Source organism: Mustela nigripes, chromosome 17, assembly GCF_022355385.1.
Source record: "Mustela nigripes isolate SB6536 chromosome 17, MUSNIG.SB6536, whole genome shotgun sequence".
NCBI classification, from domain to species: domain Eukaryota; kingdom Metazoa; phylum Chordata; class Mammalia; order Carnivora; family Mustelidae; genus Mustela; species Mustela nigripes.
The window spans coordinates 42,355,132-42,369,507 of NC_081573.1; the positions used below are offsets into that span (position 1 = coordinate 42,355,132).

The 14,376-nt window shown below is 38.9% G+C and overlaps 1 protein-coding gene across 2 annotated transcripts in view; it reads left to right on the forward strand.

The window, feature by feature from the left end:
* Positions 1 to 14,376, forward strand: part of NFATC3 (nuclear factor of activated T cells 3) — a 131,552-nt gene that overhangs the window by 53,846 nt on the left and 63,330 nt on the right. The gene's annotated exons all lie outside the window — the stretch shown is intronic.

The window sequence follows — 14,376 nt, forward strand, 5'->3', positions numbered from 1 at the left end:
TTTTTTTTTTTTTAAGATTTTATTTATTTATTTAAGAGAGAGACAGTGAGAGAGAACATGAGCAAGGAAAAAGTCAGAGGGAGAAGCAGACTCCCCATGGAGCTGGGAGCCTGATATGGGACTCAATCCTGGGACTCCAGGATCATGACCTGAGCCGAAGGTCGTCCAACCAACTGAGCCACCCAGGCGCCCCTCCTCAAGGATTTTGATGGATGCCTTTCTCACATTGAGGTCCTTTATCCATTTTGAGTCTATTTTCATGTGTGGTGTAAGGAAATAGTCCAGTTTCATTTTTCTGCATGTGGCTGTCCAATTTCCCCAACACTATTTGTTGAAGAGACTGCCTTTTTTCCGTTGGACATTCTTTCCTGCTTTGTCGAAGATTAGTTGACCATAGAGTTGAGGGTCTATTTCTGGGCCCTGTATTCTGTTCCATTGATCTATGTGTCTGTTTTTGTGAGTCTGGCTTCTTTTATTCAACATTATGACTGTGAGAATCATCCATTGGGTGCGGGGGAGGGTGTTCTTTTTCTTTGCTGTGTAGTATTCCATTGCATGAATTTGCTGTGATTTCTTTATCTGTCATCCTATTCATAGACATTTGGTTTGTGTTCACTTTTGGAGTATTATGAATAAAGTTGCTATGTTATTTTTTCTCTTCCTTTTTTTTTTTTTTTGCATATCTTTTTAATTTTAATTCCAGTGTAGTTAACATGCAATATTATATTAGTTTCAGGTATACTATACCTTTTTTTTTTTAAAGATTTTATTTATTTATTTGACAGAGAGAGAAAGCACAAGCAGGGGGAGGGATAGGGAAAAGCATACTTCCCCAGTGAACAGGGAGCCCAACGTAGGGCTCAATCCCAGGACCTAGAGATCACGTCCTGAGCTGAAGTTGGATGCTTTAACTGACTCAGGTACCCAGGTGGCCCACTTCACCTATCTTCTAATAGACAAAGCCTTCACTTTTTTTGGTATATGTCCAAGAGTGGAATTGCTGGTGTTTCAAAGTACCTGTACCAATTTCTACTCCTAACTAGCCATATATGAAGGTTTCAGTTACTGTACATCCTCACCCATACCAGTTCTTGTTTGCTGGTAATTTTTAACCATTCCAGTAGAGTTCTAGGGGAATTGTAGTGGTTTTAATTTGTGGTTCCTAATGACCAATGATGTTGAACATCTTTTCATGTATTTGTCAGTTATTTGGCTGTCCTCTTTTGTCAGGTGCCTGTTCACATCTCTTGACCAGGTTTTTTTTTTTTTTTTTTTAAAGATTTTATTTATCCATTTGACAGACAGAGATCACAAGGAGGCAGAGAGGCAGGCAGAGAGAGAGGAGGAAGCAGGTTTCCTGCTGAGCAGAGAGCCCGATGCGGGGCTCCATCCCAGGACCCTGGGATCATGACCTGAGCCACCCAGGCGCCCCTCTTGACCAGTTTTTAAATTAGCTCTTTTTCTTATTGATTTATAGGAGTTAATATTTTGAATAGAAGTTTTTTGTCAGATATGTGTTACAAATAAAATTTTTTCTCATATTTTGGTTGCTTTTTCACTTTCTTAGTTGTGTGTTTTGATGAATGAAAGTTTTTAATTTTAGTCAAGTCCAAACTGCTAATCTTTTTTCATGGATAGTGCATTTATTTATTTATTTATTTATTTATGATTGCCCTCTTGATAATGTTGATGCCTCTAGTCCATGAATATGGTCTATCCTTCCATTTATTTAGGTATTATTTAATTCCTCCTTGTAGTGTTTTGTAGTTTTCAAAGTAGAAATCTTCTACATCTTTTGTTATTTCCAGTGTTGAGTGTTTTTCTCTTTCTAGAATACAGAAATGTAATTAATTTTTCATGTTTACTTTATATTTCTTGACCTAATAGTTTATTTTAGCTTCTTTTGGATTTTCTAAGCAGTCAAGTCATCTTTGAGTAATGAGTTTTACTTCTTTCTTCCTAATTTTTATACCTTTTTCCCTCAAAATTTTTATTGTGGTAAAATACATGTAAAATTTACCATCTTAATTATTTTTACACATACAGTTTAGTGTATTAAATACGTTTATAATGTTGTACAACTTTGACTACCGTCCATTTCCAGAGCCTTTTTTTTTTTTTAAGATTATTTATTTATTTATTTGACAGAGAGAGAGAGAGAGAGGATCACAAGTAGGCAGAAGTCGGCAGAGAGGCAAGCAGAGAGAGAGGGAGAAGCAGGTTCCCAGCCGGGTAGGGAGCCCGATGTGGGGCTTGATCCCAAGACCCTGAGATCATGACCTGAGCCGAAGGCAGACGCTTAACCCACTGAGCCACCCAGGTGCCCCATCCAAAGCTCTTTTTATCTTTAAACTGAAATTCTATACCCCATTCTCCCTCCAGGCATTGGAAACCACCATTCTACCTTTTGTCTCTATGATGTTGACAACTCTAAGTACCTCATATAAGTAGAATCATACAATATTCATCTTTTTCTGATAGGCTTACTTCAGTTAGCATAATGTCCTCAAGGTTGATCCATGCTGTAACATATATCAGAATTTCCTTCATTTTAGGGCTGCATAAGATATCATTGTATATACAATGTCCCTTTTCCATTTCTTCCACATTTTAGTTATTGTGAATAACATTGGTGTGAACATGGATGTGCACATCTTTTTGAGACCCTGCTTTCAATTCTTTGGGGTATATACCAAGAAATGGAATTGCTGGATCATGCAATAATTCTACTTCTAATTTTTTTAAAGATTTTATTTTATTTTTCAAAGATCTCATTTACTTATTTGATAGAGGGAGAGGCAGTAAAAGAGGGAGCACAAGCAGAGGGAGTGAGAGGGAGAAGCAGTTTCCCCACTGAGCAGGGAGCCTGATGCAGGGCTCGATCTCAGGACCCAGACACTTAATGACTGAGCCACAGACACCCCAAGATTTTATTTGTCAGAAAGAGAGAATGCCTGCATAACCGGGGGGACTGGCAGGGAGAGGGAGAAGCAGGCTCCCTACTAAGCAAGGACCCTAATGTGAAACTCGATCCAAAATTAACCAAAATTAGAAATTGAGTTCTTTAGTTGCATTAACAGCATTTCACGACTTGGTAGGCATGTGGCTAATGACTTAATGACTACATTGTCCTTTTTTTTTTTTTTTTAGGGAAGGAGGGGTAGGAGAGATAAAAGGGGCAGAGGGAGAAGGAGAGAGAGAATCTTAAGCAGGCTCCATGACCAGTGCGGAAGCCTGACACACAGCTTGCTTTCACAACCCTGAGATCATGACCTAAGACAAAATTAAGAGTCAGATGCTTAACCAACTGAAACACCCAGGAGCCCCTACATTGTCTTTTAACAAATGATGTTGGAGAATTGGACATCCATAGGCCATCCATTTATTTTTCATTCAGAAAATAAATCTGAACCTAAACATCACATTTTACACAAGAATTGATTCCACGTAAATCAGGAATTTTTTTAAAATGCAGATGTAGAAGATGTTTATCATTGCAGAAAGTTTTGAGCAGTGGTGGTTTGATAGCCAGTGAACAGGAAGAGGTTGAAGATTGCAAATGTAAAGGGGTAGCAAAAGAGAGTTCCTTTTTGGTGATGGAAGAGTTCCTTATCTTGACTGTGACGTTGGTTATGTGAATCTACACATGGGATAAAATTGCATAAAGCTACACATACATTTTATTATACAGTGACAGTTGTATTAAGGCACAGATATTTTGTATTTTTAAAATTTGAGAGTGCTCGCACAAGTTGGGGGGAGGGGCAGAGGGAGAGAGAAAAACAGACTCCCCACTGGGCATGGCGCCTGGTGCAGGCCAGTCTCAGGACCTGAAGATCGTGACCTGAGCCAAAGACAAATGCTTAAATAGCTGAGCCACCCAGACACCCCAAGGTATAGATATTTTGAATCTTTTCTCAAAAATTATTGAAATTTTAAAAATGAGGATTGTTAGGGCACTTGGGTGACTCAGGTGGGTGGCATCCGACTCTTGCTTTTGCCTTGGGTCATGATCTTACAGTCATGGTATCGAGTCCCACTTTGGGGTCCATACTCTGCACGGAGTCTGCCTGAAGTTTTCATTCTCCTTCTTCTGTCCCTCCCCACTCTCGCTTGCTTTCTATCTCTCTCTGAAGTAAATAAATAAATCTTAAAAAATTAAAATAAAAATACAGAATTTTTTCATATTTAGACTTTCTATTTCATCATACACTGAAATCCTTTCCCTGGTGATGATTTTTTTATATGATGTTATATGTACATTTTCACTTTGAGGCAGTTTATATTATGGAAATTTAATTTTGTATTTTTAGTATCTCTGCGATGTGTTCTCATGTTTTTGATATGTTCAGATTCCCTCCCCCCAAGTAATTTAGTAGAACTGATAATAGAATTGCTCTTATTGAAGCTCTTGTTTGTCCTATAGTGACCTTCAGGCTTTAACACTCCAGCTTTAGTTAAATTAAGCAGGCACAGACCTTTGCTATGGAAACGATACAGAAACATAACAAACAGCTTGGCTTAGTTTTTTCTTCAAAGCAGAGGGTGGTCTGAAGAGAGGTATATATATTCTAGATGAAAGTTTTTAGAGAGTAATGTTAGCAGCAATAATTTGTTTATGGCCTATAACATAATGCTCCTCTGAAAATGAAATGGGAAGGCAGTCTAATTTATTTGGTGGTCCTTTACAATCCCTAAGGTACATAGAAGAGCCCCTATTTTTCATATGCATATAATACATATGCTTGGAGCAGATGCTGGCTGAAATATGTGTTATGAAATATATTCCTTTTGAAATCTTATATGCATGATTACCTTCCCGTATCACTGGTTTATTTTACTATCGAAGTATAAAGGACAGGTGGCTTATGTCTTTGCCAAGCTGGTATTAATGTGAGTCATCTAATATGACTAGGATACTTTGGTATATAGTACTTACTGGTACGTTATGTGATATTTGGGTAGCTTAATAGATAGCAATAAAATTTTTATTTGTATTTTCTATTTTAGACTCAGCTACTCTGTTTAGAACTACCTACTTCAGTGACTATTATTATTATTTAAATAATTCTGTTGACTAACCCCATGTGTTATTTTGCTTCACCAAATTATACTGTCTTACTCCAAAATTCATTCATTTAGCAGTGGTTGACCGTCTGTAACGTGCTAGGTACTGTACTGTGCTCTGGAGATAATAGGATGGACCCTGTCCCCTGCATAGTACTTGGAGGCTAGTGGTAAAGTTGGTATTTCTTCCTCTACTAGGTGAATAGTTGGTTCCATAGAATGATTTGTTCAGTTTGGATTAAACATGAAAGAGCAACAGGTATAGCAGAAAGGAATAGATAATCACTTATTAGCTATGGGTTTCCAATTTCTTCTTTAGTTATTAACTTACTTAGGGTTTTTTTTTTTTTAAATTTTATTTATTTGTTTGACAGATTACAAGTAGGCAGAGAGGCAGGCAGAGAGAGAGAGAGAAGAGGAAGCAGGCTCCCTGCTAAGCAGGGAGCCTGATGTGTTGCTCGATCCCAGGACCCTGGGACCATGACCTGAGCCGAAGGCAGAGGCTTTTAACCCACTGAGCCACCCAGGTGGCCCCTTAGATTTTTTTTTTCTTATTGTGATCATGTTGGCATTATATTTTTTATGGATTATTTTCAGTTAAAGCTATATAAAATTTATTAATTTATTCTACAAAAATATATGAAAAGAAATTACAACTGAAAATATTGAGGGGTACCTGGCTGCTCAGTCAGTGTAGTTTGCAACCCCCCCCGCCTTTTTTAGAGAGGGGGTGAGAGTACACATGTATGTGCACATGCGGGGGAGGGGAAGACCGAGAGGGATTGAGAGAATCTCAAGCAGAAGCCCCACTGAGCCCAGAGCCTGGCACAGGGCTCAGTTGCATGACCTTAAGATAGTGATCTGAGCCAAAATCAAGAGTATGACACTTAACTGACTGAGACCCACAGGTGCCCCAGAGTGTGCAACTCTTAAACTTGGGGTTGTAGGTTTGAGTCCTATGTTGGGTGTACAGATTACTTTAAAATAAAATCTTAAAAAAAGAGAGAATATTGATAGATTTCTTGACTATATAAATACAGAAAACTGCAGCTTCCAGTTAAATATAGTAAATAGCACACATGTGTTTTACTTTCATTAGAACTTAGGCAGCTGCAACTTAAGCCTGTTGGACAGAGAGAAAGAATCAATAACAAACACAACTCTTTTTACACCAAAGAACCCTGGAAAGACTCAGGAATTTGAGGCAGTGAGTGTCTCTGAAAGTAGGATGCAAGGTGGAGCTGACAGCAAAAGGATTGTTTGAAAGTCTGCAGAAGTAGTTAGAGTTCCCGGATTTTTTGCTTATGTGGCATAGCTGTGTGATAACCACTGTCTCACCCTGTGAGAATATTGCAGATTTACTCTTCAGAGGGAATAAAATAAAGATTCTAGGTTCTAGAATTACTGAAGGCAGAGCTTGAGGATCTGTACAGAAAATGGAGTGGAGGCATAATGAAAGTCTGCATACTAAATAGGGAGACTGCTGACCCCCCTTTCTTAACTCTCAAAATGTTTAGAACAAGTTTATGTTTCCTAGACAGAAAATTGCAAGATTTGCTTTTAGACAGATATGTAAAAAAAAAAAATACTTATGTGCCTCTTGACTACGGATATTCTAGACTAATGATCATACCCAACTCTACTTTATTTTAAACAGATATTTTCTAATAGAATTTTATTAACCTGAAATGGAAATGCAAAGATTATTTAATCAACTTGCTTGTGCAAATTTAAGAATATAAAAATAATGCTATAATATTATAAGGAAATAAATGTAGAAAACTAAATTATAACAAAATAGTTGTGTTTCAAAATGAAAAAGCTTGGTATTGACTATAGAAGACAATGAAGTAGTTAGATGTTTTTACCTGCAGTATCACTGCAAGTGTTCTGGATACAAAAGCAGGTATATTGATCATCAACCTAAATTCCATTAACAAGCGGCATTACTGGCAATAACATGATTTTCTGAAATGATGAGCTCTTACTAAAGTTTTCTTCAGTTTATATGGTAGTCACATTCATTAGACATTCATGTGTTAAAGCTTTAACAGTTTTGGGGCACCTGGGTGGTCGATTAAGCATCTACCTTCGGCTCAGGATCGAGCCCCGCGTTAGACTCCTTGCTCTGCTGAGAGCCTGCTTCTCCCTCTCACTCTGCCACTCCCCATGCTTGCCCTTTCCCTCTCTCACTCTGAGACAAAGAAATAAAGTCTTTTAAAAAAAGCTGCAATTTTTTGGTATTTATATATACTAGGGAGTTGGATTCTAAGTTCATAACTTTTCTATATACGTAAATGTTTGTAGGACGTTCTGAAGTTCTGTGCAATATCAATTGGTTCTGTGCTTGAAAGAACTGATTATCCCATGCATTGATAGGAATTTCAGTCTCTGGCCCCTTGTCATAAAATGCCCATAGTGTACCTCACTTTGCTTGTTGCGATGCTCATTCATTTATATATTGTCTGTGACTGTTTTTATGCAGTGATGGCAGAGCAGTTAAGATAGAGAACATAGGTGGTACTCTCATCACCTCACACTTTGCTCAGGATGTGCAAATCTTAAAACTCAATAGTGTCTCAAGTCCTCAGAGTATGGCTGTACTGGAACTTTTACAATGCATACTTCTGTCAAAACAAAAAAAATGGATTTCAAAGGTCATCCTTTTAAGGCACAGTGGACTGTATTATTTTGTTATCAAAATAGATAGCAAAGCATTGTGTTTATCATTCAGTCAATGTTAAGGTTGGTCTAAAAGGATGTATAGGGTCACCTGGGTGGTTCGGTGGGTTGAGCCTCTGCCCTCAGCTCAGGTCGTGTTCTCAGGGTCCTGGGATCGAGCCAGGCTCTCTGCTCAGTGGGGAGCCTGCTTCTTCCTCTCTCTCTGCCTGCCTCTTTGTCTACTTGTGATGTCTTTGTCAAATAAATAAATAGAATTTTAAAAATAATAATAAATAAATAAATAAATAAAAGGATGTACATCTTTTATATAGTCTCGCATTTCCATCTATCTGTGTCATTGTTACTTTGAAACCACCATGACCAACGGTGAAAACATTACCTCCTCTGTCTCCAGAACTGTTCTAAATCTAAATAAAGTGACTTCTTCACTTTACTTGCTAGTGATACCACCATTCTATTGGATTCTGAATCTCAGAACTTTTTCTTAAAGATTTTATTTATAAGAGTGTGTGCCCAAGGGGGAAGGAGGGGCGGAGGGAGGGGCAGAGGGAGAGGACAAGGGAGAAGCAGACTTCTCACTGAGCAGGGAGCCCAACATGTGGCTTGATCCCAGGACCCTGAAATCATGACTTGAGCTGAAGGCAGATGCTTCACTGACTGAGCCACCCAGGCGCCCCTGAATCTCAGAACTTCTTACTTCTTTTTTCTTTTCTTTCATTCTGTATATAGGCAGTTAGAGAAATCTCTATAGGGAAGGATTTATTGTATTCATCCCTCTCTGTTTCTATTTTCTGTTTATGTTTTTACTTCCATTCTAATTTAAATTTTCAGTACACATGATGTTAGTACTTAGTGCTTTGGCCTCTTAGCTGATTTCCATGATTCTGTCTTTTCCTTCCTTCAGAGAGCCTTCATTGATTTTTATCATATTCTTCCCAACATCCTTTTTATTATAAAAAGATTTCTGCCTTTTAAAGTCTTCACTGACTTCTTTAAATAAAATCTTAAAAAAAAAATAATAAAATTCAGGGGCGCCTGGGTGGCTCAGTGGGTTAAGCCTCTGCCTCCGGCTCAGGTCATGATCTCAGGGTCCTGGGATTGAGCCCCACATTGGGCTCTCTGCTCAGCAGGAAGCCTGCTTCCCCATCTCTCTGCCTGCCTCTCTGCCTACTTGTGATTTCTCTCTTTGTGTGTCAAATAATTAAATAAAATCTTTAAAATTAAATTAAAAAGTCCTCACTAATTTCTTAGAGTTTAATACATGCCACTTTGTTCTTTATTTTGTTGTCATCTATATAGTATTGGCTGAAGCAATGATATTCAATATGGATATTTCCATAATGGATCTTCAGTTAAAAGAGGAAGGGGTAGAGGTAGAAGACAAAGTTTCTGCCTTTTTGGAACTTAAACGGTACTGAGGAAAACAGATAATAAATCTATAGCACACTTTGTAAAAAAAGATTTATTTGCGAGAGAGAGAGAGCGAGAGCGCGCTAGTGAGCAAGCACACACACATGCCTAGTGAGGGGCGGAGCTGAGGGAGAGGGAAGGAGAGAATCTCAAGCAGACTCCCTGCAGAGCTGGGAGTCTGACCTGGGGCTTGATCTCAAAACCCTGAGATCATGACCTGAGCAGAAATTAACAGTCACATACTTAACCAACTGAGCCACCCAGGTGCTCCTATAACATACTTTTTGTAGTGATCCATACTATGAAAAATAATAAAAAATGGAAGGGGACAGTGATATGGTATTTTAGGTAAGGTGGTCTTCTCTGAGGAGCTGACCTTTGACTATGGAACTGAAGGAGTGAGGTAATATGAAGATCAGAGGAAAGAATGTTCCATAGTGATAAAGTATGAAATATGAAAGCCTTGAGGTTAGGAATAAACGTGGGTTTCGTCAAGCAATAAGGCCAGGATGGTTAGAGCAGACTGTGAAAGGGAAAAGAGTAAGAAGAGAAGGTAAGGCAACAAGTTAGCCAGGGCTCAAATCACGTAGGCCTTATAAATCACCACAGGGCATTTGGATTTAGTTGAGTGTTGGAAGGAAGCCATTAGAGAGTTCTGAGCAGGGCATGGAATTATCTAGTTAAAAGTTTGTTCTGTCTCCTGACAGTAAATAGCCTGTATGAGAGCAAGAGCAAGAACAGGGAGAATGGTTATAAGGCTTTTGTAATTGCTTCTCTATAAGTGTTACAGTCCTGAAAACCATCCTAGGTCAATTGTATTACCCCAGAATAGGCAGAAATCTTCATGTCCTTTTAATCAATTATGATGTTGCTTAGTTACAAATTCCACTACAGATTCATGAATGGACAAGTAGGGGGAGTGAAGTGTTCACCTGAAAAACCTCATAGTAGACTAGAACTCCTACATACTCGAATTCTGACTACATTACATACCTAGAAACACGGATAAGACTGGTAGCTAGTATTTATCACTGCCTACATGACAACACTGTATTAGGCATTTTATATTTGATATCATGTAGCAGGATAATTTATAAACCATAGTACAGAAAGAGGAGAATTTTTCTTAAAAGGTATTATAAAATCTCTGGCTTCAAGCTACGTGGTCTGGAACACTGTCCAGCCATCCAATCCAGTACTGCTATAGTGAAGGCATCACTGACACTGGGACTCATTACCATAACTTGTGGCAGTGCTAGGGACTGAGTGCTGGAAACTCCACTGCTGCCTTGAAGAGCCGGACACCACCTCCAGTATGTGTATTGAAAAATAGACTTTATGCAACCTACATTATTATGTTTTTCCCTTGCTGGTTTAATGGATTAAAGCAGCCATGGAACAAATCTTTCTCCCAATTGGTGGCTAAAAGTAGGAGTGGAGATTACTGAGACACATTTTTCTTTCTTTTTTTTTGAACTCTTAGAATGTTTATTAAATCAAAGATTTACAAGGACAGTGATGAATAAAAGTGAAAATTTTCAATCAGGAAACATGAAGTTTCAATGTGTAAGGGTTTATATTCAATTTCATTTTTTTTTTTAAATCTTCCCCTTTAAGATTATATCATAACATGTGAAGCACTGGTGAGATCTATGTCACCAGAAATTCCCAGTTTGCTGATTTCCTGGAGATTTTTCATCCGATGATTATACTACAACAAGTGAGCATCATTGACCGCAACCTTGAAGTGGTCAGATTCAACCAGCACTTGTATTTTGAATGGTTTACCACTTTCGAATGGGAAAGTCGCCTGTCTTTCTTCCTTTCCCCAGATGTTATCCAGCTTTGTATTACAAACAATGATTCTCTTGTTGTCCTCATTGAAGCGTGGGTTAAAGTGGAAAGCAACATCATTCCCTCTCTTGAAATCTAAAGCAAATCTGTTTGCATTGGGCTTCATTGTGCCCAGAATTGTTATCAGCATGCGAGGCATGACTCCTCCAGGCAAGGGCAGGTCATAAGGTACAGTCAGTGGTCCAGCAGGGATGCCAAAGGCGCCAGCAGCGGGCTGGGCTCCAGGAACACTTGGCTGTCCAGGAGGCGGGTAGGCCCCAGGCCCACTCCGTTGCCCAGGGTGGGCTCCTGGTGCAGGTGGTCCAGGATAAGCAGGAGCTGTTGGGCCAGGGTAGGCTCCTGGAGGTGCCTGTCCAGGATAGCCGCCAGGAGGGGCCTGTCCAGGGTAGCCACCAGGAGGGGCCTGTCCAGAGTAGGCATCAGGATAGGAGGCCCCTGGGTAGCCCCCTGCTCCAGCAGGCTGGTTTCCCCATTGACCAGGCCATCCTTGAGGGTTTAGGTTTCCAGACCCAGATAAAGCATCATTAAGTGAAAAATTGTCTGCTATTTTCCCAACGCCTCGGCGCTCGCTCACTTGCTGCGGGGGCGGCTTCTGGTGAGGTGCTGCGATCCCCGAGACACATCTTTCTGAAACTTGTAAGACCACCAAGTATGAGGAAACCACTATCTCAAAGCCGGGGAATCAGACTAAGGCTGCAGCAAAGCCCAGACATAGCTTAAGAATTTGTTACCTGACAAAAGAAATAGCATGCTTTTTTCTGGAGGCAAATACTTTCCTACTTGAGTCTCTAGAAGTCTCTTGAATACAAAATGTTCAGGATATGGTCAGCAATACACACACAAAAAAGAAAGTGTGATCCACAATAAAAAGAAAAGCAATTGGTAAGAGCAGGCCCAGACATGGTCTAGATCTCTCTCCATCTGTGTTGGAGTTACCAGAAAGAGTCTTTAATAATAGCCATGATAAAATGCTGAACCATCTAGTAGAAAACATAAGCTACATATGTGAAGAGATAGAGGGATTTTAGTAGAGATAGGAAAAAAAAATTTAATTGAATGGATAAGGACAAAGATACAGTATTTATATTTCTATTTGTAATATAAACAAAAATTCTTAACTAAAAACTGACAAACCATAACCAATAGCACAGTAAAGGGATCATACATCATTGCCAAGTAGAATTTATCCCCCAAATGCAAAAGGTGGCCCAACACAGGAAAATCAATTGATATGATACACCACATTTAACAGAAGGGATAAAAAATATACGATCATTTCAGTTGACACAGAAAAGGCATCTGACAACATTTAATAGCCTTTCATTTACCCCCCCCCCTACACACAAACTGGGAAAGGGGGAAAATTCCTTACCATGAAAGGTCATTTATGAAAAGCCCACAGCTAAAATCATATTTAATTAATGGTAAAAGCCTGAAAGCTTTCTCCTTAAGATTAGGAAGAAGGATGTTTACTTTCACCACTGCTATTCAGCATTTGTGTTGGGAATTCTAGCCAGAACTATTAGACAATAAAATAAATAGAAGGCATTTGAATTGGAAAGGAAGAGGTAAGATTGTCTCTATTCATAGATATGTTCCTGTACATAGAAAATCTAAAATCATCCACAAGAAGACCACAGAGCTAGTAAATACAGCACTTCTGGGTGGAAGATCAGCATACGCTCAGCCTTTGTGTCTCTCTGTACCACTGATGAGCAACCTGAAGAGGAAATTTAAAAAAGGGTTTCCATTTACAGTAGCATCTAAAGGAATTAAATACTTAGGAATGAACTGAACCAAGGAGGTGTCAAAATATGTGCACTTTTAAACTATAAAATATTGCTGAAAGAAAAATGTAGATGGAAACATAAAAATAAAATTTAAGCATATGTAAAATAAAAATAGATATCCGTGTTTGTAGATAGGAAGCCTTAACATTATTAAGCCATCAGTACTGCCCAAAGCACTCTATAGATTCAGTGCTATACTTAGACCAAAATTCCAACTGCCTTTTTTGTTGAATGGAAAATCATATTTTTAGATTCATATGGAACTGTGAAAGGTCTCAAATAGGCAAAACAGTCCTGAAAAAGACTTGGAGGACTTACTTTACTGACTTGTAACTTACTACGAAACTATAGTATTTCAAACACTGTGGTACTGGCATAAAAACAGACCTATGAAATACAAGACAAAGCCCCAAAATAAGCCCTTAACATATTTGGTCAGTTCATTTTCTGTAGGATGCCAAGACTATTCAGTGGGGGAAGGGACAATCTTTTCAACAAATGGTGCTGGGAAAACTGGATATCTGCATGCAAAATAATGTAGTTGATCCCTTACCTTACATCACATACAAAAATAAACTCAAAGTAGATCAAGGACCTAAATGTGAGACCTAAAGCTATAAAACTCTTAGAAAGAACCATTGGGGGAAGCCTTCTTGACATTAGATTTGGAAAAGGTGTCTCAAGTATGGCACCAAAAGTATAAGCAGCAAAAGACAAAACAGATAAATTGGAGTCCATCAAATTTAAAAACTTTCACGTATCAAAGGACACTACTAAGAAAGTGAAAAAAACTACAGAATGAGAGAGAATATTTGTAAATCATGTATCTGCAAGGGATCAATTCAGATTATATAAAGAACCCCCAACTCAAAAACATCAAAACAAAAACAGATATACACCAAATGTGCCCCCAAAGAATGTTGAATTTTTGGTTTTTTGTTTAAGCAGTCACTTAACTTGGTGGGAGTCAACCTGTAAAATGTGTCTCTCTCTGGTTGGTGGCAGCTCATAATTACATTTCAGTTATATTAGCCTTACATTCCTTGGGATCTGACATGTTCATAGGTGGTTCCCAGGTCAATCAAACGATTGGGCAAAGTTTATGTATATAATTTGGAGCTTCCCCTCTCCGGCTGTCTCCTTTCTGGGATTTCCCTCTTATTCTCCAGGAGCTGTGGTTGTCCTGTTCTTCAGGCCCTTCAGACTTTAGATTTTCTTTTCTTTTTTTTTTTTTAAAGATTTTATTAATTTTATTTGAGAGAGAAGGAGAACATGAGTTGGGGGAAGAGCAGAGGGAAAGGCAGGTTCCCCACAGAGCAGGGACCCCAACCCATGGCTCTGTCCCAGGACCCTGAGATCTTGACCTGAGCTGAAGACAGACACTTAACAGACAGCCACCCAGGCACCCCAGACTAGATTTTCTGTAGGAGTTTCAGCCACTTTGTAAGGCATGGACTCTGGCCTTCTCTCAGGTTAAAAGCCTTAAAAACAGGAAACATACTTTTCCTTACTCTCTTCTTACATGTGTCAGTTTGCTTCTAGTATATGCTTATGTTGGTTACCCTCCATGCTT